Source organism: Acomys minous, assembly GCF_964271855.1.
Source record: "Acomys minous genome assembly, chromosome: 1".
In the NCBI taxonomy this organism is placed as follows: Eukaryota; Metazoa; Chordata; class Mammalia; order Rodentia; family Muridae; genus Acomys; species Acomys minous.
Window position 1 is genome coordinate 71,025,949 of NC_140483.1, and position 24,637 is coordinate 71,050,585.

The 24,637-nt window shown below is 42.2% G+C and overlaps 1 long non-coding RNA gene across 1 annotated transcript; it reads left to right on the top strand.

The window, feature by feature from the left end:
- Positions 1-16,533: 16,533 nt before the first annotated feature.
- On the top strand, positions 16,534-23,916 carry LOC311605961. Its single transcript, XR_014782126.1, has 4 exons — positions 16,534-17,511; positions 20,249-20,370; positions 22,673-22,784; positions 23,849-23,916. It is a non-coding gene; the product is annotated as an uncharacterized lncRNA (long non-coding RNA).
- Positions 23,917-24,637: the final 721 nt, after the last annotated feature.

The window sequence follows — 24,637 nt, forward strand, 5'->3', positions numbered from 1 at the left end:
ACCCAATGCCAACTTCTGACCTTCACATGCATGTGCAACTACACATGCATACACACATGTATACACATGCATGCGTACATATGCACATGCTCACACATACAAGCATATATATGCACACACATATACACACATAAATGCACATGCATACACACATGTACACACCTATGCACATGTACACATACATATAGAAGCATAATACACTCATACATATACACACATGCACATACACAATTCACTCATACTGGCACACATACATGCACATGCACACACACATACATGCATACCTGCACATACATATACATATAAGCATGTGTGTAAGCGCGTGCGCGCGCGCGCGCGCGCACACACACACACACACACACACACACACACACACACACACACGGAACTGGATGTATTGGTGCCAACCTATGAGCCCAGCACTTGGAAGGCAGAGGCAGGAGGTTTAGCACCATTTTGAAGGCAGTTTACATTAAGTTCCAGCAAAACTATAACCTATACCATGAGATGCTATCTCAAAAATAAAAACAATAAAAACAAAATCACAGGAAGATAAAGAACTTCACTGCCAGGAGGACATTTTGCTATCTACTGTACTTTGTGTGTGATGTGTATTGGTACAGTAGGTGCTGCTTTGTAGCACTGGCATAGAGTCCCTCTTGCTGCCACATACACATGTACACATGCTTTGCTTTCAACTTATGTTTTATATGCAGGTGTTTTATTTATAATTTAATGATTTACTTTTATTCATTTTACTACCTTATTGATTTTGACTGAAAGATTTCAACTTTCAATAGCTTAGGATTTGTGATTGTTAGCATTTTAAATTAAATTTCAACGTAGATGCAAAGTGATAAGTTTCATTATGATGTTGTCACACATATGTTATATTTTGCTCTAATTTTGTTACCTGTTAACAGAATAGACTACTGTGCTTTTAAAAAACTTACCATGGTAGTTTTTGCTTTTTAATTGGTGTATTTGTTTCATTGACTCCTTTTTAATTGGTGTACTTGTTTCATTGCCTCCTGACACATTTATTTTCAAATATACCTTCTGTGTTTAATTGAGAGGTAATCTCTTTTTCTCTTTCTCTCCTAAGATTTATTTTTATTTTGTGTTCATGGGTGTCTGAGACTATATGTATGTCTGTGGACCATGTGCATACAATGCCCAAAGAGGCCAGAAGAAAGCACCGGATTCCTTGGAACTTGAGTTTTAGGCAGTTATGAGCCACCATGTGGGCCTGGGAATTGAACCCAGGTCTTCTGGAAGAATAGTCTGTGCTCTACACCTCTGAGCCATGCCCCAGTTCCTAAATCCACCTTAGGATATGCTATTTATTTGGCTACTCTGTACCAGTTTGTTTCTGTCTTTACTCTTCCTTAAAATATTTTGCTTTGCTTTGATTTATCCTGTCCCTTCTTCCTTATTATTCCTCCCCTCCTTCCTCTTCTTCTCACCTTTCTTCCTTTGGAAACACCCTACTCCGTTCTTGATGACCTGTCAATCTTGTGTGTGATCTGCTGTAAAATGAGCCCTTGGCATCTCAGTTTGTTGTTGTCTGGTTCTACTGTAACTCGAATATTGAAAATTGTTTTTGTCTGGCTGGGGTGGTGGCTCCTTCAGAAGTGTGCCCACCATGTAGCCATGAGGACATGAGAGCAATCCTTGGCACTACATAAAATAAGGCAGCATCGTGGCATATGCTTGACCCCAGTCCCATGCAGGCAGAGATGGGAGCATCTCTCCAGTTCACTGACCAGCTAAACTACATAAACTGGTGGGTTCTAGGTCTGGGAGTAAGCCTTGTCTCAAAAATCAAGGTGGATGGTGATGGGTGAGGGTGCCTGAGGTTGTCTTCTGGCTTCCATCCTTACACACATGCATGCACATATGCACAGGCACTCACAGATCTACACTTCCCCACAGGGACAGGTGCACACTCATGCACATACACAAATTGTTAATAGCACATTTTGTATATTTTGACTGTGAATCGTTAAATACTGAATTTGATATTCTTGAGTTGAAGTACTTGTTTTACAATCTATATCTAGTCATTTCAGTAGCTGTGACCTCTTTGGGTCTGGGTCTGTTGGATGATTTTTGGCCTTTTCACTTGGAAGGTGTGATGGTCAGTACTGAATAGTCAACTGGGTCGGATCTAGAATCATCTAGAAGACAAGCTTCTTAGCATGCCTGTGAGAATGGTTCTAGATTAGGTTAAAGAGGTGGGAAAATTCAGCCCAAGTGTGAGTATTGCCATTCCATGTGCTGAGGTCTTGCACTGAATGAAATGAAAAGGCCAGCTCTGCACTGATAGCTGTTTCTCTGCACTCCTGACTCCAGATGTCATCGATCAGCCTCAGCCCAAGTTCCTTCCTAAAGTCGCCTTTGTCAGATGTTTTGCCCCCTCAATATATACAATAATACAGAAGATACCAGGTAAGAATTAGGTCCCATTATTTGCATATTTCCGAAACACAGCTCAGTCATTTCAGTAACCCCTCTTCTCTAGCATGTGTCTTAAGACATTAGGAGCCTTCATTGGCGGCCATAGCCCTCAGCATCCTAGCCTTTTACTGGATCCCGGTCTATCAACCCTCAGTATCTTGTTAGTGGAGGATACTTGGAAGAATGTTTTTTTCTCTTTGTATTTTTCCAGCTTTAAGAAAGCCCTTTTCCTGCTCACAAAACTGGCTTTTGCCATGTAGCCTATATCCTTATAAGCCTTACTTATTTTGCTTTTTTCAAAAATGTGTGTGTGTGTGTGTGTGTGTGTGTGTGTGCGCGCACACGTGAGCACACATTCGTGCCTGTATGTGTGTGTGTTGTGTGTACATGCATGGGTGCATATCTGTGTAGGTGTATATGAACATGTGGAGGCCTGAGGTTGATTCCCAACATCTTCCTCTCTCTGTGCTTCTACTTACTGATGCAGAGCCTCTTGAAGAACCCAGTCTAGCTGGCTAGCTTGTCTGTGGGTGCCCTGTCTCTGTCCCCCAAGAGTGCTGGATTACAGGTGGGCCACCAAGCCCAGCTAGCATGCATGTGAATGCTGGACACTCAAGCTCCTGTCCTCCTCTTTCCATGGTAATTGCTTATCAACCAAACCATCTCCTGAGCCCCACATGTAGCTTTTTAAGGTGTTTTTTAATGGGAAAATTAATCCTATCTGGATCCAGTTTTGAAGAAAGAAATTCACTCAGTGCTTTTAGGCAAATAGTTAAATCTTTTCTAGTCAAGTTTTCATTGAGTCTTAGTTTTCTACTGTTACTCTTATTGAAAATAGTGTTTTGGGTGAAAATTCTCATTGATACAACTCTTTGACACCTTGTTCAAAGGCCCCTATTATGATATGTTCTCAGAAATAGACTAATGTTTTGTTATTTAAAACTTGTTTTGCATTTGTGATATGATGTGATGTGATGTGATGTGTGTGTGTGTGTGTGTGTGTGTGTGTGTGTGTGTGTGTGTGTGAAGTCAGAAGACAGCTTGCCAGAGTCAATTCTCTTCCTCTACCATGTGGATCCTGAAGAGCAGAGTGAGGTCATACGGCTTAGTGACTCTTATCTGCTGATCCATCTCTCTGCCCCTAATGTTTTATTCTTAGGTGACTTAGCATCAAACCATGGGGCTGGTGCTGATTGGATACCCCGATGAACATTCTTTATATTTTTTTCTTTTATGGAATCAAGTATGGGGTAGTTTGCTTGTACTTTTCTTCATCTCCATTATGATGTCAAGGTTGTGCATGGAATTTCGTATGACAAACACATGCGCAAGATGAAGCTATTGCTCAGTCACTATACTTGGTAGACAACATCTGGCTGGTCCCCACAGATGAGGAGTGAACAGAACTTGGAGTTGATGTCTATTTGACCATTGCATCTTGGAATTGCTTAATGTTAAATTTGTGCAGTTTAAACATTCAGACAGAAAACACACAGCCTTGAAATGTAACAAAGCAGGTTAAACTGGTTTAAAATAATTTTCCTTAACTTCACTAAGGAAAGAAGTTGCACCCATTCTAACTCTCTGTGTATTGAAAAACCACAGTAAGGTGGTTCAGGAGCAGAGAAGATGGTTCCACTGCTGTTGAGGTTTGAATGAGAATGTGCCCCATAGGATCTTAGATTTGAACGCTTGCTCACCATCCAGTAGCTTATTTGAAAGGATTAGGAGGTACAGCCTTGTTGGAGGAAGTATGTCACTAGAGGGGAGTTTTGTTTTTGTTTTTTGTTTTTTTAGCCCAAGCCACATCCTGTGTTTCCCTCTGTTGCCTATGGATTTGGATGTAAAACTCTTAGCTTCTTCTCCAGCACCATGTTTGCCTGTGTGCCACCATGTTTCCTGCCATGCTCTGAAACTGTAAGCCAGCCTTGATGAAGATGACTTTTTAAATGAATAGCTGCTTGTTTGGAGGTTCTAGCAGGGGAGCACAGCTACTTGTATACCCTTGACCGAAGACCGGTCCTCCTCTATTCAGGGAAGGTCGTCCTCTTCGACCGAGCGAGCAGCTTCGGGAGGGACGCACATGGAGTGGTGAGGGAGGAAGGGGACACCCGCCTAGCCAGCCATATCAGCCGAATCAACTCTGGCGATCAACGGAGTGACAGATGTCGAAGCCAGATTGCCCTATTGAGCTAGAAATGATCATAATGAGTGAGTTAACCCAGAAACAGAAAGACTTAAATGGTATATACTCACTTATATCTGCATACTAGCCCAAGGGGCATGTCCCACGAAAGCTTTCACTTACCAAGAAACTGGGACAGAGGAGAGGACATCCTATGGGGACTCTAGATGAGAGAAGCATGGGAGAATGGCAAAGTAGAAGGATCCAGAGGGTCCTAGAAACCTACAAGTAGAACATTATGATAGGCAGATTTGGGCCCAGGGGTCCCGCTCAAACTAAGGCACCAGCCAAGGACAATACAGGCAGTCAACTTTAAACCCCTACCCAGATCTAGCCAATGGTCAGAACATTCTCCACAGTTGAGTGGAGAGTGGGGAGTGGGGTATAACTTTTACACGAACTCTGGTGCCTCATATTTGACCATGTCCCCTGGAGGGGGAGACCTGGTGGCACTCAGAGGAAGGACAGCAGGTTACCAAGAAGAGACTTGATACCCTATGAGCATATACAGGGGGAAGTAATCCCCCTCAGGAACAATCATAGGGGAGGGGAATAATGGGAAAATGGGAGGGAGGGAAGAATGGGAGGATACCAGAGATGGGATAACCATTGAGATGTAACAAGAATAAATTAATAATAAAAAATTAAAAAATAAATGAATAGCTGCTGTGCTTGTGGTGTGTCTTCATAGCAATAGACCACTGACTAAGACAGCAGATAAAGCACCTGGCAGGAAAGGCTGAGGACTCCAGAGCCCTCATAAAGCTGGACGGATACAGTAGCTGTGGATAATGCTAGAATTTGGGGAGCAGAGACAAAGGATCCCTAGAACAAAATGACTAGAGAGATTAGCCACATCAGTGAGTGGTGAGTTCAAGGAAGTGATACTTTGCCTCAATTTAAGGTGGGGAGTAATCAAGAATAAAGACTCTCAACTTTAATCTCCGGTCTCCACATGTGTACACACAGATGCACAACCTTTGTACTTACACTTGTGCCTCTTATACATGTACATATTCTCATGTGCATTACATACACACACTCATGCATTGCCCCCTCCACACCACTACCACCACCAAGCAAAGAAACACATTGAAAAATGGCATGGTGATTTAGCCGTGTATGGTGGCAAGGTCCTGAAATCTTAGCCACTCCTGAGGTCAAGAAGAATCACAAGTTTGAGGCCTTCCTTCATCCTCAGCCTGGGCAATTTAGTAAGATTCTGTTCAAAATAAAGGGATGCAAAAAGGCCTGGAGATACAACTACCCGGGAGTGTGCCTACTTAGCATACATGTATGAGCTATGAAGGGCGCTTTGTGTCAGGGGAACTTTTCTTATAAAGGTTTGAATCTTGGTGACAGTTTTGTTCTGTTCTTTCTGGATTAAACATTTTAAGATGTGGTTGAGAGACAAAGCTGATTCTGGAAGGATTTTATGAAAGATGCTCTGGGGACTAGGAGGACTAGGGCAGCATCAGCTCCTTCATTCATTCTACACTCTACAGTAGCTAACCATGTGTACAGCTTGGTCAGCAATGCAGCCAGACCTACTGTGTGTGTACCTGGTCCCAAGACCCCCTCTTGTTCCATTCAGCTCATCCACTCCCCATTATAAATGCAAATATTTGAATAAGAGTGAGACCTGTGTGTAGTGATGGTCACTAAAAATGTGTTTTTAGAGAAAACTCTATTTCCCACTTTAATTTCTTAAAACTCTCTGGAGTATAATTAAATGGTCTTCAAAAGTTTCAACTTTTACTTGCCTGAAAGTTTTTTTTAATCTAAATCAATTCTTTTCATATAATTTTTCCTCAGAGGTTTAATTTGCTGGTCAGTTTTGTTATAATAGGAACACTTTGCTGATTTGGTTTCTGCCACAGTGGCTTTCTTCTGTACATAGTAATTCCCAAGAGTTAAATTTTAAGGGCCACACATAACAGGCATGAATTTCAGCATGAGTGACATTAGTCACTGTCTCTCTTATCATAAAAGGATTATTTCCATCAGTCACACTGGGTAGAAGAATGGCTACTATCATTTCTTCACTAATCCATGAAAAGATAGGAGCAACTCTTTGTTCACAGTTCCACACGTGTTTTGCTGCGGTTCCTCATTTGGGGAGTATACATTTTCTAGCTATTCCTATCACCTCATGCCCTAGGAATGAACATCCCACATGTTAGATCAATAAGCAGATAGCAGGGAAATCCAGTTATTAGTTAGTGTCTTAGTTAGGGTTATTGTTCCTGTGATGAAACAACATGCCCCAAAGCAAACTGGGCATGTATATTTGTCTTACACTTCCATGTCACTATTTATCAATAGAGGAAGTCAGGACAGGAGCTCAAGCAGAGCTAGAACCTGGAGGCAGAAGCTGATGAAGAGGCCATAGAGGAATGATGCTCACTGTCCTGCTCCTCCCTTCTTATAGAACCCAGGACCATCATCTGAGGGGTGATACCACCCATAATGATCTGGGCCTCTCCCAGCAGCCAGTAAGTATAAAAATGCCCTATACATTTGTGCAAAGCCAGATCTTATGGAGGCCTTTTCTCAACTGAAGCTTCCAGCTCTCTGATGACTATACCTTATGTTAACTTGACATAAAACTGGCTAGCAGAGTCATCACCTATTGTGGAACAGCTTGATCTTGGTCATATGACTTGATCTTGGTGAGAGTTTTGTGTGTCTAACCTTCACTGTGTAGACTCATGGTTCAGATGGAGGCCACTGAGAACTCAATGATGATGCAGGCAGACGTACATGCCAAGGTGTGTTCCAATATACTCTACTTCTGCCCTTGAGTCACAGGGATCAAACTCAGGTCTTCATGCCTGCAATATAGTACTTTACAGACTGAGCTCTCTCTCTAGCCTACCCTGGATGTCTGTAAGCTATAGAAACAGTTTTTGAACATTATGCCATCTATATTAAAATTGTGAGGTATAGAGACATGCATGCATACATCCATCATTTCTCTGTAGCTAACTTCATAAAAAACTCTCAAGAAGTTTATAGAAAACTATGAAAAAGCAATTAGATGAGCAATCAGGTAAGTGAAAAGACCTGGGAATAAAGTGAAGTAAATGTCCAAGTTTACCCTGCCAAAACGTGGAAGGAAATAGAGACCTTCAAACCGTATAGATAATGTGTTGGTGTTAAGCCTCTTTTAGCTACAGCAAAGAGCATATACAGAAAATAGCAGTATCTATCCCTTTGAAGCATTGTGAGATTTTGTGAGGTGTGCACTGTGCTCTCAGTATAGTATACAGTGAGATGAAAGGGTTCAGTTAGAGCTGGCTTTATGTGTGCTCCCAGGGAACTGACAAGCAAAATGGTGAGGTGATCCTAAGAAGTGACAAGTCAGAGGAATGGTGGAGCCCACATGCAGTAAGCCTTCTCTTGCTCCATAGGAGATGTGGCATACAGTAAACATTCATGGTTCCAGAAGCAGCTATGACACTGTAATTCTCCAAACACAAATTATACCCAAGCTCTTTTCTCTCTCCAAGTCACTGCCTTGTTTTATCCCTGTCCCCATAGCACTTAGCCATGATACACACAACTCTAATTGTTCGCTCACTTACCACCCATCTCTTTATGTTGACTGTCTCACAGAGTAACTCCAATGACTGGTGGCTAAGATGCTGTGACTTCTGTAAAATGCACAGTAAAGAATGGCCACAGTCTTCAGCCTCCTCAATCCCCAGTGCAGGATCTGAGCACACTTTGTGCTCCACAAAGACTTACTGGTCTGTAAACTGGTTAACTGACTTTTATTTGGGCCCTGACTGTCAACAGATGGCAGGAGAACAATTAGGAAGACCTGCAAATATCTGGCATTGATAAAATACAAGGGTCACAGGTGATTTTTATAGCCTCACCCATGACTGCTGATGGCACTGGTGGTCAACAGAAATGGCCACCACCATCTATTACCAACATCTCTCTTATAAATCTGCTCTGAAAATTGATTTTTATGAAAGGGACTTTTAATAGAAATAACAGGTTTGTGGAAAGGGAGGCAAAGACAGATCAGAGTGGTGGTAGGGTTGTGCTAAAAAGGGTTATAAATAATTTCTTTCTTTTTGCAATTTATGGAACACATTTTAAAGAGGGAATTGACAGGTTTTTATCTCCCTCCAACTTTTAAAATGGGAGATGTCTTGCTTCCACAATATACTGTAGGCTAGCCCATATATTTCCTTTCAAACAGAAATCCATTTTGTGGGGATGACCTTTGCCCCATTCTGTGTGGTAAGAGTATATTGCTATAAGTCACAAGACTTAACATGATCCATGTGTAAATCTTTCCATGTCTTTCTTGTTCTATCTGTTAAGGCTGGAATGCTCTAGAATCAGTAAGCTTGACCCTAGGGTGCCCTCCTCTTGTAGTGTGTATGACCCTTCCTGTCTCACACTAGCTTTGTGTCTGTTCTCGGGCTTCAAACTCTATTGAAACTTCATGTGTCACCCATCTTTCTGTCACTATAACAAATACATGAGATAAATCAATTTATAAAGAGAAAAAGATCATTTGACTCTCTTTTGGAGCTTTTAGTCTATGGTCAGTTGGTTCCCTGTCTTTGTGTTGAGGCAGAAATGTGTGATAAAATTAAACTAGGCATGCAATGACCAGGCAGCAAAAGGCAGGTAAGGTCTGTATCTATGTCTGGGGGTCAGGGTGGGGATGGGGCTGCACATTAGTGGCAGAATGTTTGCCAGGCATACATAAATCCCTGAGTCCCAGGACCACATTAATTAGGCACCATGGCACATTCCTGTAATCCTCACCTTCAGGAAGTAGACTCAGGAGAGTCAGAAGTTCAAGGATATCCTCAGCTAGATAGTGAGTAGGAGGCCAGCCTTGGCTACAAGGGACTTGTTTCAAAAATCTAAACAAACAAGCAAATCATAAAGAGTAAGGGGCTGGAGTACCATAGCCCTCTCAGGGCCCCCCACTGGCCTAAGAAGCTTCAATCAGACTCCATGTAGTAAAAGTTTCATCATTATGTCCATTAGTGCTAACCTTAGGACTGGTTCTTAACACATATGCTTGCAGGAGGCATTTCAGCTCCAAATCAAACACTTTCTAAGTCGTAAATGTATGTTGTAGAGCTGGACTCTAACAAGATCCAGTACAAACCTAGCAAATTAGGCTTTAGTGACTTTCAGGAGGGAAAGAATCTGTCCAGGGTCAGCCTCTCAGACTGCTCTTTCCACAGTCACTTCCATTTGTCTGCATGCTGTGGTCTATGAAAAAACTGAGTTGAGGGAGCTTCTAGAAAATTTCTAGAATGCAACTCATGATTGTATCTCATCCACGTAGGCACGGTAGCAGCAATAGTAGAAGCATCATCTGCCAAGAGCCTTGAAGCTTCAGTGAGCGTTCCAGGTGTTTGCAGATGAGCCTATAAGCTGCACCAGGTCACAGCCTTCTTGGAAGTAGAGTTGATAGATTTTAAAGAATGGGGTGAGAGGGGGTGCATTCATTGTCTGGAGGGGAAAGTACCATAGGCTCTGCTGTGGGAAACACCATTCCCAGATAAAGGCAGGTCAGAGTGTGGTCTGGTAATGAATGAAAAAGAGAATGAAGAAGTCCATGGGAAAAGGCACATCAGAAGACTGACAGCTGGCAACCTAAGTTAACCAGCTTATGGTTCTAACCAGTTAGCTTAGACCTGGGAGGGAGTTGAGTGTAGCCATTCTAAGTGTGAGCTGTAGGTAGAGGTATAACAGACATGGCTGTGATGGTTAACATTGTCAACTTGACAGGGTTCAGAACCAGCTAGAGACGATGTCTTGGAACTTCTGTCATCAAGTTTCTAACCGGCTTAATTAAGATGGGAAGACCCACACCTTAATGTGTCTAGGACTGCTCCAAGGCTGAGGTCTTGTACTGAATAAAAGGAGAAAGTGAGCTGACCACTGGTATTCATCTCTTCTCTTCCTCACTGTGGATGCCATGTGACCACACTCCTACAATCACCCTTTCTAACCTCAATGGAATGATTATCTTGAGCTGTGAGTCAAAATAAACCTTTCCTTGCTTAAGCTGATTGTGTGAGGTATTCGGTAACAGACATGACGAGGACAATCTGTGAGTTTATTTCTGGATCCAGTTGTGGTTTCTAAGTAACTCCCCTCCCCATCAAAGGGCCTTTTGCTATTCTTGACATCCCAGGACATCAACTTCACACTACTTGGTCAGTGAGATGCAAAGAGACAACTGTGTGCCTTGTTATAAGGGATGTATCTGCAGCTGTGTGTCCTCACACATAGATGGGCAGGCAAGGCTGAGCCACGTCTACTCACTCCTGTTTTTATCTCATTTATTTTATAGAGAGAAGCAATCACCTTTGCAATGTGGCACTTGTCGCAGAGGCCACGAGAGAAGAGCACTGTGTGATTGTAATGGGAGCCTATCCAACTGTTCATGGCTGCTCAGAGGCAGTTAGTCATTTCAGTACCAAACTCAACTGTATAAGATTGCAAAAAAGAAGCCAGGCTTGGTGGTGTATGCCTTTAATCCCAGCACTTGGGAAGCAGACGCAGGTAGATCACAGTAAGTTCAAGGCCAGCCTAGTCTACAAAATGAGTCCAGGACAGCTAAGGATAACACAGAGAGACCCTGGCTCGGAAAACCAAAAGTAAAAAAAAAATTTGCAAAAAAGGGTGAACTGGGGGTCAAGATGGTGGTGATGAAGATGCACACTGCCTGATCTGCAGGGAAGAGACCACAGATACTAACTGGACCCATGGACCACGGGAGATGGGGATAACTGGTTGAGAGAGATACACACAGAACAGACCATGGTTGAGTCAGACCTCAGGTCATCCAGCACCCCAGAAAGGAGGACAGACCAATTTCCAAAGCCTGGACAGGACTCAGATTGTAAGTGACGAGTTATGAGTGGCAGCCTTGCTTGGCGGGCGAACTCAGGATTTGGGACTGAAATTGTGGTGAGGGTGCTTCAAACCTCCTGCACTAGGGAAATCTATGGGAAATGGGTGGATTGGGGCCTCAGGCCCACCCCCACTTACCCTATGCCAGTCCACAGAAAGCCTAGGTGCCACAAGGGTGCCCAGATGGCTGTGGGTACATTTTCCAGCTGCTGCATGCTCTGAAAAGGAGACTCTATAGCCAGCAATCCAATCCCCAGCTCTTGGCCAGGACCCCACCTGCAAGCTGCGAGCTCCTGAAACCAGGTATACACAGCCACAGCAGCATGAACTGAGACCAGAGACCCTCAGGCATCAAGAACTGCAGCAGCCCTCTGAGCAGGCCTGGGCAGAAGCCAGATGGTTAGCCTCAGAGGACTACCCTGGCACAACTGGTCACAATGGACCCAACCTAGCCAGGCTCCACAGCCTAGATGGAATTCTCATGCTCTTGGGAGTGGCTGGGCAGGTCAGAGGGGCTAGAGCTAAAATCTAGCCAACCAATAACAATCAAACGGCAGTAGCTGCTCGCTCCATGGCAGGCCAAACCTAAGCCCTACTACTTGGTTGGAGCAGGCAGAAATGTAAACAATTTCAAGAAGCCAACAGAGGTTCAGGCACTCTAGGGTGATCTGAGCCTAGGACCAAAGCCCCAGGCCTGATGGCAGGGTATTCAAAGCCCAGTCAAAGATAGGAAAACTGGCTCTACATACACTACCTAAAACCAATACTGCAGTTGCAGAGCACTAGCACCTACCTTGGCTGACCAGTGGGGAGCCCAGGGTGTGGAGAAAAGTCTTCAGCAGCCAAACCAGGGTGCCTGCTTGTCCCAGGGAAGAATATCCTGACAACCACAGGCAAAGGACCTCAATCAACAATTACTCACCAACAAACTGCTCTTAATGACCAGTGAAGGACTCCAGAAGATACCTCACAACATCAGACACAGCAAGATGACTAGAGGCCAGTGCAGAAACATGAACATCAAAACCCAAAACAATATGGCATCTCCAAATCCCAGCTATCCCCAAAAAAAGCAACCTGGAGAACTCAAGTACAATTATAATACAAGAAAATGACCTCAAATCCCTAGTAATGAAGACGATAATGGAAAGAAACAAATAAAATCTGTAAACAAATGCAGGAAGACACAACCAAACAGGTAGAAGATATAAAAGAGGCCTATAGAGAGACACTAGAAGGAGTCCAGGAAAAACCAAACAATCAGTTGAAAGAAATCAATAAAACAGTTCAAGATATGAAGGTGAAAATGGAAACAATCATAAAGACCCAGACAGAAGAAAAATGGGGAAAAGCTTAGAGAAGAAAGTAAACAACACAGAGGCAAGTTTCTCTAAAAGAATACAAGAGATGAAGGAATGAATCTCAGGACTAGAAGATACAGTCATAAGTCTTGAAGCAACCATTAAAGAAAATGCTAAATATGAAAAATTGCTGACACAAAACATCCAAGAAATCGAAGACACTATGAAAAGATGAAACCTGAGGATAATAGGCATTGAAGAAAGAGAAGACACTTGACTCCAAGGCCCAGAAAATATTTTCAACAAAATCATAGAAGAAAATATCCCCCAATTTACAGAAGATGGTTATAAACATACAAGAGGCCTACAGAACACCAAATAGAATATACCAGAAAAGAAAAACTTCCCATCACATAATAATCAAAACACAAAATATACAGAACAAAGAAAAAATATTAAAAGTGGAGAGAGAAAAGGACCAAGTAACATATAATATCAAACTTATCAGAATTACACCCAACTTCTCAACAGAGACTGTAAAAGCCAGAAGGGCCTGGATAGAGATCCTGCAAACCCTAAAATACCACAGATGCCAGGCCATATTACTATATCCAGTGAAGCTTTCAATAACCACTGATGGAGAAAATAAGATATTCCATGATAAAATCAAATTCAAACAGTACGTATTCACAAATCCAGATTTACAGAAATTACTAGAAGGAAACTTCACCCAAAGTGACAAACTACAACCAAAACTACACAGGAAATAGATAACTACACCATCGCAAAAACACAACCACACATACTCCCTATTGTACCCAACATCATCAACATCAAAATTAAGAGACTTAACAGTCACTGATAGTTAATATCTCTCAACATCAATGGACTAAATTCTGCAATAAAAAGACACAGACTAACTGAGTGGATACATAAATAAGATCCAACATTCTTCTGCATTCAAGAAACACATCATAGACACAACGATAGACATTACCTCAGGGTAAAAGGCTGGAAAAAATATTCCAAGCAAACGGTCACAAGAAGCCAGCTGGTATAGCCATTTTAATATACAATAAAATAGACTTTCAACCAAAATTAATCATAAGGGATGATGAAGGACACTTCATACCCATCAAAAGTAAAGTTAATCAAGATGACACCACAATTCTGAACATTTACACTTCCAATACAATGTTACCCACATTTGTAAAAGAACTATTAACAAAGCTTAAACCACACATTGATCCCCACACATTAATAGTGGGAGACATCAACACTTCACTTACACTGAAGGATTGGTCATTGAAACAGAAACTAAGGCAAGAAATAACTACATTAACCAATGTCATGAATCAAATGGATCTAACAGATATCTACAGAACATTTCACTGAAACACAAAGGATTATACTCCATGGTACCTTCTCCAAAATTGATCACATAGTATGTCACAAAGCAAGCCTCAACAGATAGAAGAAGATCGAAATAATACCTTGTATCCTATCAGATCACCATGGTCTAACACACATGGAAACTAAACAACTCTTTACTTAATGACACCTGGGTCAAGGAAGAAATAAAGAAAGAAATTAAGGACTTCCTGAAATGAAGATGAAATGAAAGTGAAGAAACGACATACCCAAATTTGTGGGACACATTGAAAGCAGTGCTAAGAGGAAAATTCATAGCACTAAGTGCCTTTGTAAAGAAATTGAAAATATCGCACATAAAGAACTTAATGACACATCTTGAAGCCCTGGAAAACAATGAAGCAGAAACACCCAAAAGGTGTAGATGTCTGGAAATAATCAAACTCAAGGCTGAAATCAATAAATTAGAAACAAAAAGAAAAATTCAAAGAGCTGGCTCTTCGAGAAAATCAACAAAATAGACAAACCGTTAGCAAAACTAACTAAAGGGCAAAGAGACACTATCCAAATGAACAAATCAGAAATGAAAAGGGAGACATAATAAGAGACACTGAAGAAATATAAAGAATCATAAGATCCTGCTTTAAAGGCATATATGCCATAAAATTTGAAAATCTAAGGGAAATGGAAAAATTTCTTAATCAATTCCACTTGCCAAAATTGAATCAAGATCAGATAAACAAACCAAATAGTCCCATTTCCCCTACAGAAATAGAAGCAATCATTGATATTCTCCCAACCAAAAACAAAACAAAAACAAAAACAAAAAACAAAAACCAACCAAACAAACAAACAAAAAACCCAGAGCAAGATGGTTTCACCACAGAATTCTACCAGACTTTCAAAGAAAAGCTAATACTGATACTCTTCAACCTACTCCAAAAGATAGAAATGGATGAAACATTACCAGATACATTCTATGAGTCCACAGTCACTTTGATACCTAAACCTCACAAAGACTCATCAAAGAAAGAGACATTAAGATCAAATTCTCTTATGAACATTGATGCAAAAATACTCAATAAAATACTCGCAAGATTAATACAAGAGCACATCAAGGATATCATTTACCATGACCATGTAGGCTTCCTTCCAGGCATGCAGGGATGGTTTAATACATGGAAATCCATCAATGTAATCCACCATATAAACAAACTGAAAGAAAAAACCATGTGAACATCTCCTTAGATGCAGAAAAAGTGTTTGATAAAATCCAATACCTATTCATGTTTAAAGTTTGGAGAGATCAGGGATACAAGGCACATACCTCAATATAATAAAGGCTATATACAGCAAGCCAGTAGCCAACATCAAATTAAATGGAGAGATACTCAAGGAAATTCCTCTAAAATTGGGGACGAGGCAAAGATGCCCACTCTCTCCATATTTATTCAATATAGTACTTGAAGTTCTAGCCAGAGCAATAAGACAACAAAATGAGATCAAGAGTATCCAAATGGGAAAGGAGGAATTCAAATTATCCCTATTTGCAGATGATATGATAGTGTATATAAATGACCCCCAAAATTCCACCAGAGGACTTCTACAGCTGATAAACACCTTCAGCACGTTGGCTGGATACAAAATTAACTCAAAAAAGTCAGTATCCTTCCTATATACAAATGACAACCATGCAGAGGAAGAAATTATGAAAACTACACCCTTCATGATATCCACAAGCAATATAAAATACCTAAGCAAGCAAGTAAAGGACTTGTCTGAAAAAAACTTCAAATCTCTGAAGAAAGAGATTGAAGATGACATTAGAAGATGGAAAGATCTCCCTTGTTCATGCATCGGGAGAATTAACATAGTAAAGATGGCCATCTTACAAAAAGCAATTTGCAGATTCAATGCAATCCTATCAAAATACCTACACATTTTAAAAAAGACATTGAAAGATCAATTCTTAACTTCATATGGAGAAACAAAAAACTCAGAATAGCTAAAACAATCTTATACAATAAAAGACCCTCCAGAGAAATCTCCATACCTGATCTTAAGCTGTACTATAGAGCAACAGTAATTAAAAGCATGGTAAAGGAACAGCAATAGGCTGGTTGATGAATGGAATCAAATAGAAGACACAGAAATGAATCCACACACATATGGTCACGTGATTTTTGACAAAGAAGCTCAAATATATTCCATGGAAAAATAATAGCATCTTTAGTAAATGATGCTGGTCTAACTGGATGTCTACATGTAGAAAAATGTAATTAGACCCATATTTGTCACCATGCACAAAACTCAAGTCCAAGTGCATTAAAGATCTCAACATAAAACTAGAGACACTAAATTGGTTAGAAGAAAAAGTGGGGAAGAGCCTGGAACAAATTGGCACACGAGGCAACTTCCTGAACAGAAGACCAGCAGCCCAGGCCTTAAGGTCAATAATTAACAAATAAGATCTCATTAGGCTGAGAAGCTTCTGTAAGGTAGGAGACACCATCAGCAGAACAAAGCAACAGCCTACAGATTGGGAAAAGACCTTCACCAACCCTACATCTGACAATATATATATCAAGAAATCAAACACCACCAAACCAAATAACCCAGTTGAGAAATGGGGCTCAGAACTAAACAGAGAATTCTCAATAGAGGAATATCAAATGGACGAGAAACACTGAAAGAAATGCTCAACGTCTTTAGTCATTAGAGAAATGCAAATCAAAATGACTCTGAGATTCCATTTTACATGCATCAGAATGGCTAAGATCAAAAATTCAAGTGACAGCACATGCTGGCAAGGATGTGGAGAAAGAGGAACACTTATTCATTGCTGGTGAAAATACAAACTTGTACAACCACTTTGGAAATCTATCTGGAGCTATCTCAGAAAACTGGGAATTGGGCTTCCTCAAGACCCAGCTATTCCACTCCTTGGAATATACCTAGAAGATGTTCCACCACACAACAAGGACGTATGCTCAACCATGTTCACAGCAGCCTTATTCATAATAGCCAGAACCTGAAAACAACCTTAATGCCTCTTCATTGAAGAATCGATAAAGAAACTGTGGTACATTTACACTATGGAATACCACTCAGCCATTAAAAACAAGGAAATACCGAAATTTGTGGACAAATGGATGGAACTAGAAATGATCATATTGAGTGAGTTAACCCAGAAGAAGAATCACACTGTATATACTCACTTATAATTGGACACTAGCCCAAGAGGCATGTCCCATGAAAGTCTTCACTTACCAGGAGATTGGGATAGATGTGAGTAAATCCTATTGGAACTCTAGATGAGAGATGTATGGGCGAATGGAGAAATAGAAGGATCCAGTGGGTCCTAGAAACCTACAGGAAGAACATCAGGGTGGGTAGAACTCCACCCAGGGGTTCTGCTCAAACTATTGCACCAACCATGGACAATACATGCAGTAAACAGTGAACCCCTACTCAGATCTATCCAATGGACATTGTCCACACATGAGTGGAAAGTGGGAACTAACTCTGACACAAACTCTGATGCTTCATATTTGACCACTTCTCCTTTATGGGGAGGCCAGGCGGCATTCGAGAAAGGATAGACAGGCTATCAAGATGAGACTTGATAGCCTATGATCATATAGTGGGGGAGGAGGCCCTCTTTGGTCACTGACATAAGGTAGGGGAATTGGGTGAAAGAGGGAGGGAGGGAGGTATGGGTGGATACAAGGGATGGGATAGCAATTGAAACATAATATGAATAAATTAATTAAATAAAAACCAAAACCAAAACAAAATTGCAAAAAAAAAAAAAAAAAAAAAAAAAAAAAAAAAAGAAAGAAAGAAAGAAAGAAAGAAAGAAAGGAGCTGGGCTGAGGAGGGAGCTTATTGGTAAAGTGCTTGCCTTAAAAGTGTGAGGACTTGAGTTTGTATGCCCAGGACCTATGGAAAAGATGGGGGTGGTAGTTTGTGAATGTAATCAGAGCTGGGGAGGGGTAGTGGGAGGAGATAGGCAGATGCTGGGTGTTCCCTGGCTAGATACTATCCTAAACAGAGAGCTTCATGTTTGATGAAGAAAGCCTGTCTAAAAAAATAAGGTGGAAAGTGATAGAGGAAAGCCACTTGATGTTAACTTCTGGCTTCTACTTGCATACAGGTAGACATACACACATATCCATACATGTACACACACACACACACACACACACACACACAGGGAGAGAGAGAGAGAGAGAGAGAGAGAGAGAGAGAGAGAGAGAGAGAGAGAGAGAGAGAGAGAGAGAGAGAGAGAGAGAGAGAGAGAGTCAGTCTAGTGGTTTGAATTTGTAATCCCAACAATTGGGAAATGGAAACAGGTGAATGAATGGGGCTCACTAGCCAGCCTAACCTACTTGGTGAGTTCCAAGCGAGTTAAAAAAAAACCCTGTCTTTTTAAAAAAGTTTGTTTATTTTTAATTTATTCTCTTTACATCCTGCTTGTAGAACCCTCCTCTCATCCCAATCCCAGCCTCCCTTACTCTCCCCCTTCCCACTTCCCCTAGACCTCAGAAGCGAGGAGTCCTCCTCCCCTACTATCTGACCCCAGCCTACCATTTTATCTGGATTGCCTGCATTGTTTCCCTCTGTGGACAGCACGGCTGTCCCACCAGGGGGGATGTAATACATGAGTGGGTGAAAGGATCCATGTCAGAGGCAGCCCCTGCTACCCATATAATAGAGCTTACCTGAAGACTGGGCTGCCTATTGACTACATCTGAGCAGAGGGTCTAGGACCTCTCCATACATGGTCCTTGGTTGGTGCATCAGTCTCGGTAGGTCCCTCTGGGCCCAGATTTGTTGGCACTGTTCTTCTTGTGGAGATCTTGTCCCCTTCAGGCCCTTCTAATCCCCAACTCTTCCCAAAGTCACCCTGTGCTCTGCCCCAAAGTTTTACTGTAAGTCTCTGTATCTGCTTTGATCCTCTGCTGGGCAGAGTTTTTCAGAGGACCTCCGTGGTTGGCCCCATCCTGTTTCTTCTCTTAATACTACTCAGCTATTAAAAACAAGAAAATCTTGATATTTGCCAGCAAATGGATCATCCTGAGTGAGGTAACCCAGATCCAGGAAGACACGCATGATATATACTCACTTATAAGTGGCTATATATAGACATATAATACTGGATAATCACACTACAATCCTCAGACCTACAGAAGCTAAATAACACGGAGAACCCTAGAGAAGATGCTTAATGCTCATTTAGAAGGACAACTAGAATAGACATTAGAAGTGCTCGAAAAAAACTTGTCCTAAAAAGAATGGCTCCATGCCAGGCAAAGTGGCCCATGCTTGTAATCCTAGCACTTGGGCTGGCAGAGGCAGGAGGATCTTTGTGAATTTGAGGCCAGCCTGGTCTACAAAGTGAGTCCACACTCTGAGGCTACACAGAAAAACCCTGTGTCAGAAAAAACAAAGAAACAAGCCAAAACCCAAAAAAAATTGCTCCAGATAGAAGGACCTGGAGGGGACAAGAACGCTACAAAAAGGACAATTGAGCCAGCTGATCTGGAGCCAGCAGAGATGGAAGCAGCAACCAAGGACCAGGCACGGACTGCACCTAGGTCCCCTACACATATGGACCAGATGGGCAGCTCAGGCTTCATGTGCGTTCCCTAGAAAGTAGAAGCAGGGGCTGTCTTTGACATAGACTCTGCTGCCTGCTTTCTGGTCACTTTCCCTTGGTGAGGCTTCCTTGCCTGGCCTCAGTGAAGAAGGATGTGCTCAGTCTTGATGTGGCTTGATGTGCTGTGGTGGGTTGGTGGTGGTGGCGGCGGCTCTCCTTTTCTGAGGAGAAGGGGGGAAGAGATAAGGAGAAGAGGGGGGGGGTAGGACCAGAAGGAGAGGAGGGAGGGGAGTATGATCAGAATACAAAGTGAATAAGTAAATACACGTATAAAAAGTGGCTCCTGAGAAATGACATGCAAAGTTGTCTGGCCTCAAAGGCCCGGGTACAAATGTGCTCACATGTGTCACCTTTCTCTTACAGAAAGTTGCTCCAGATACAGACACACCTCTGCCCACCTCCTACCACACACAGGAAGATGTAAAAATCAGCATCGCTTCAGTGAGAATCTCTCATAAAGTAACAGTCGTTCACTGTCAGGCAAGGTCCCTGCGTTCTGCTCTCACAAAATCTTTTCTGGCAATTAACAGCATAACTTTAAATGTTTTTGCTCCTGGAGGTTTTTCTTTATTACTAAAAGGCTTAGACTAAAAAGATTTTCCTATCTTGGAAAATTGCATGATTTGAAGTTTCAAAAAAGCCATGTTGAGCTATTCACTCGCTGGAATTCCTGTGGCAAAGGGGCACAGTAATCGCTACAATTTACCCCTAGACAAACATGTTAAGAGCTGTATTTAGGGGAGATTTTAGTGCTCTGTCTTTTGCTAGTGGCATAATATAAAAACACTAACAGGAAGGGATGGATCAGTAGTTAAGAGCTTTAGCTGCCATCACAGCAGATCTGAGCTCAGTCGTGCCCTCTGCTGCTCACGACCACTTGTAATGAGTGTCAGCTCTAGGGATCCAGTGCGTCTTAGTGGACTGCCATGCATGTGTGTTTATACACACACACACACACACACACACACACACACACACACACACACACATGCATGCACACACACACAGAGGTCTAAAAAGAATTTACATGGTACATGTACCACAAGATACATGGTAGATATCAGGCAAACCTGTTTGATTCCCATGAGAGCTGTGTACAGGCATTATGCCAATTGGACAAAATCACCAAGGTGCAGAGAAATCCAGTAAAAGATTCAAAGTTATTCAGGTTGAAAATGCCAGTTTTCCTGGTTTTACCTGGTTGCCAAGGCCATGGATCTTTGACATGATGTGTCTTTAAGTGGAATGACCAATGCCTCTCTCTCTCTCTCTCTCTCTCTCTCTCTCTCTCTCTCTCTCTCTCTCTCTCTGTATTTACATGTGTGTAGAAATGTTTGTGGCTAAATGTATATGCTGTGTGTGCTTGTGAAGATCATAGGCTGTCATCAGTTGAGTGTCTTTCTTTATCTCTCTCCAACTTTTGTAGGGAGGCAGGGTCTCTCACTGAACCCTAATCTTGCTGACTCAGCCAGTCATGTAGCCTGCTCACTCCAGAAATCTGAAATGTATTTGGATGCTAAAGAGCTGAATTTGGGTCTGCATGCTTGTGCCACAAGTGCTTTACCCTGCAGAGCAATCCCCCCCCCCCCACCAGCTCCAACACCAGTGCTTTTAACAGAGAACACACACCACTTCGGCAGAGAATTCCCATGTGCTCTTCATTGTAGGGATGTCTAAGGAACACGGTATCAGCACCATTAACTAATAAAGCCAGCAATCTCTTCTAGAAAACCCACCCATTACGATTATAAGCTTTTGTAAGTGACACATTTTTATTTAATTACAAAGGCTCCAGAGAAGGAATGTAATTTCATGCTACGTCTCCTTGCTTTGCTTATTACTTTAAAGTAACTCTGTCCCTGAAAGTATTTAAAAGAGAAATTGCTGTAGAGGATCTAAAAAAAATTCTTGGATGGTTTGTGTCTAAATAAAGGGTGACAGCACAAGGGCCAGACAAAGGCACATTATTAAAACGTCTATAATTAAAGTATTGAGTCTTTCTGCACGAATATGTAAAAGCGAGTTACTGATGAGCACAATCTAAGATTAGGCTGGGCAGATAGGCAAGTGAAACATTCAATCAAACAGTGGGCTCCACATTGCTTTCTAATTAGAAGGGTTATATTTGAGAGGGGATTATGAAAAGTGAAGTTTGTGCTTCTGTTCAATTTAAAAGTTATTACTGTTTTTTAAATCATTTTTATTATATATTTGTGTGTGTGTGTGTGTGTGTGTGTGTGTGTGTGTGTGTGTATGTGTGTGTGTATGAGGATGGTTCTAGTGTGGTCATAGGACAATTAAAGGGTATCAGGTCTCTCCTTCCACCACATGGGGCCCAGGTCATCAGGCATGGGGTAAGTGCCTATACCCACTGAGCCATCTCATTGGCCCTGGGATTACCCTTGTAGAGGGATTCATTTCTCTCTCTCCCTCTTTCCTTCCTTCCTTCCTTCCTTTTCCTTCTTTCTTCTCTTCTTCTATGTCTTAGTTCCACTACTCTCTAGAGCTTGCTAGAGGAATAGTGAGGCATACTGATGTAGATGGTAGTATCCAGGCATGTGAGGAGGTCGCTAGAATGAACTCCAAAAGTTCATCGCCCTAATTAGTAAGCCCTCAGCTGATGGATTAATGCACAAATTCCATGCTTTTATTTTCTCTAATGAAGAAATTCCCTTTTAAGGAAACTTAAAAGAATTGCTTTGTTTGTGTGCATGTGTGTATGTGTGGAGGCCAGACAACTTTATGTGTTATACTTTAGCTACCTTTTAATCTTGTTTTTCAGACAAGGTCTCTCATTGGCCTGAAGCTTACCAAGTGGTATGTTTGCTGGCTAATGAATCCCAGGATTCTGCCTCTCTTCTTCTCTTCTTCCTCAGAGCTGGGATTACACATGCATACAGTAAAGTATTTTATTTCCCAATATGATGAGGGTCTATAAGCTCTTGCTGTGTAGTAGAAGTCTACAGAGGGTCATGCGGTAATAAGTAGATGACAGCATCTAGATTCCTGCTCGTTTACCACACTAGTCACAAGAACATGTATTCAGACTCTGCTGTGAGTCATCGTCATGCTTAGGGCCACCTTTTGCCAACTCCCACTGAATCCTGCTGTCAATGGACCTGTCAGATAGACGCAGCCTCTCAATGGTCTGCTGGCATCTGTTGAATGTGTGGGCCTGGTCCTCCACCACCCTTTCAGGCCATGCTTCACCTAACCTGTAAAGGCATCTGTAGTTTTCTTGCATGTCATAAACTCCTCCTCCCTCCCACCCTCACCCTCCACCCCTCCTCTCGCCGCCAGTGGAATAAACAACTTCTCTGAAAGGCTCTGCATTTGCAACCTTCTTCTGGTGGTTTCTTTGGTTGAGGTTGGGGAGGGGTTTGAGGCCATTAGGAATCAGCCGATCACTGCCAGGAAGCTCAGCTGGTTTCTGGATACTGGAGCAATCCGTTAGCATGGTAGGAGCCACACTTCTGCCTCTTTCTATTAGTCTGGACTTAATTGGCAGGGCAAAGTGGATGGAACATCTCTGCCATGGCAGGCTGCTTGCCATCCCAGCAGGTGGATGCCGTGAGCATGTGCCAGGGAGAAAGAGGTCTGAGGATTAGGTCCAGACACCTGTCACTGAACATCAGCATAGCCCCAGGGACTGAGTCTTGTTCATACACAATAGACTGAGCAGGGAGGTCTGCTGGCCACAAGCTGCTCCAGTCACCATCACCTCTTCCAGGCAGCTGTTATTGCTGGCACCTGGTAGCAGTTTTTTGGTTGTATTTGACATTTAACTATTTGCTTACTAAAACAAGGTTGGCCATGTGCATCTTCTCTTGAGGTGGCTGCCAGGACCAAGTGCTGGCAAACTGCTTTCTGTAGATGAGAAATTCTGAGTCTTACTGAATGACCCAGCAAGCCCTGTCTTGAATAATCCCCCATCTCTAAACACTACTGTTCTTTCATTTTCAGATGCCCACATACTAAGGAAAGCTCTAACATGATCAGAGGATGAGGTGGGCTCAGCATGGCCAAAGCAGGTGGGTCTCCATTTCAGTGCTTCTGTCTCTTTGGCTTATATATGCAAGTGATTGAATGTTGTATCCTTTTCAAAACTTGTATGTTGGGATTGGGGGGACAGCTTAATTGATAAACACTTGTCTTATTACAAGCACAAGAACCTGAGTTCTAGCCCTGGAGCCCACATAGAGCTAAACAACCAAACCTGACTGCTGTGGCATATGTTTGCAATCCCAGAACTGGGGAAGCAGAGCCAGGAGGGTCTTTGGGGCTTGTTGGCCAGTCAGGTTAGCCTACTTGATGAGCTCCAGGCATTGAGAGACTCCACCTTATAAAAAATAAGATGGACAGCACTTGAAGAATGGTCTCCATTCATACACATATCCACATACACATGTGCACCTTTGTGCACATGAACACACACACATGCACACACGTACAGAGGTACACACACATGTACAATTCATTTATTGAGACCTAGTCCTTGAAGTGATGGTTTTATGAGGTCGGGGCTTTGGTATGTGAGCAGTCAAGAGACAAAGCACTTGTTAGTGGGTGATCCTAGGGAACTGCCTTGGTCTGTTCACCATATGGGGACCCAGGGAGGAAACGGTCATCCCTGAATCAGGACACAGGTCCTCACCAGGTACTGAAACTTCTGGTTTTAGATTTTGGCCAGCTCAGTCTCCAGCAACATAAGACCTAGGTTTCTGTTGCTGTAAGCCATCTAATTTACATATC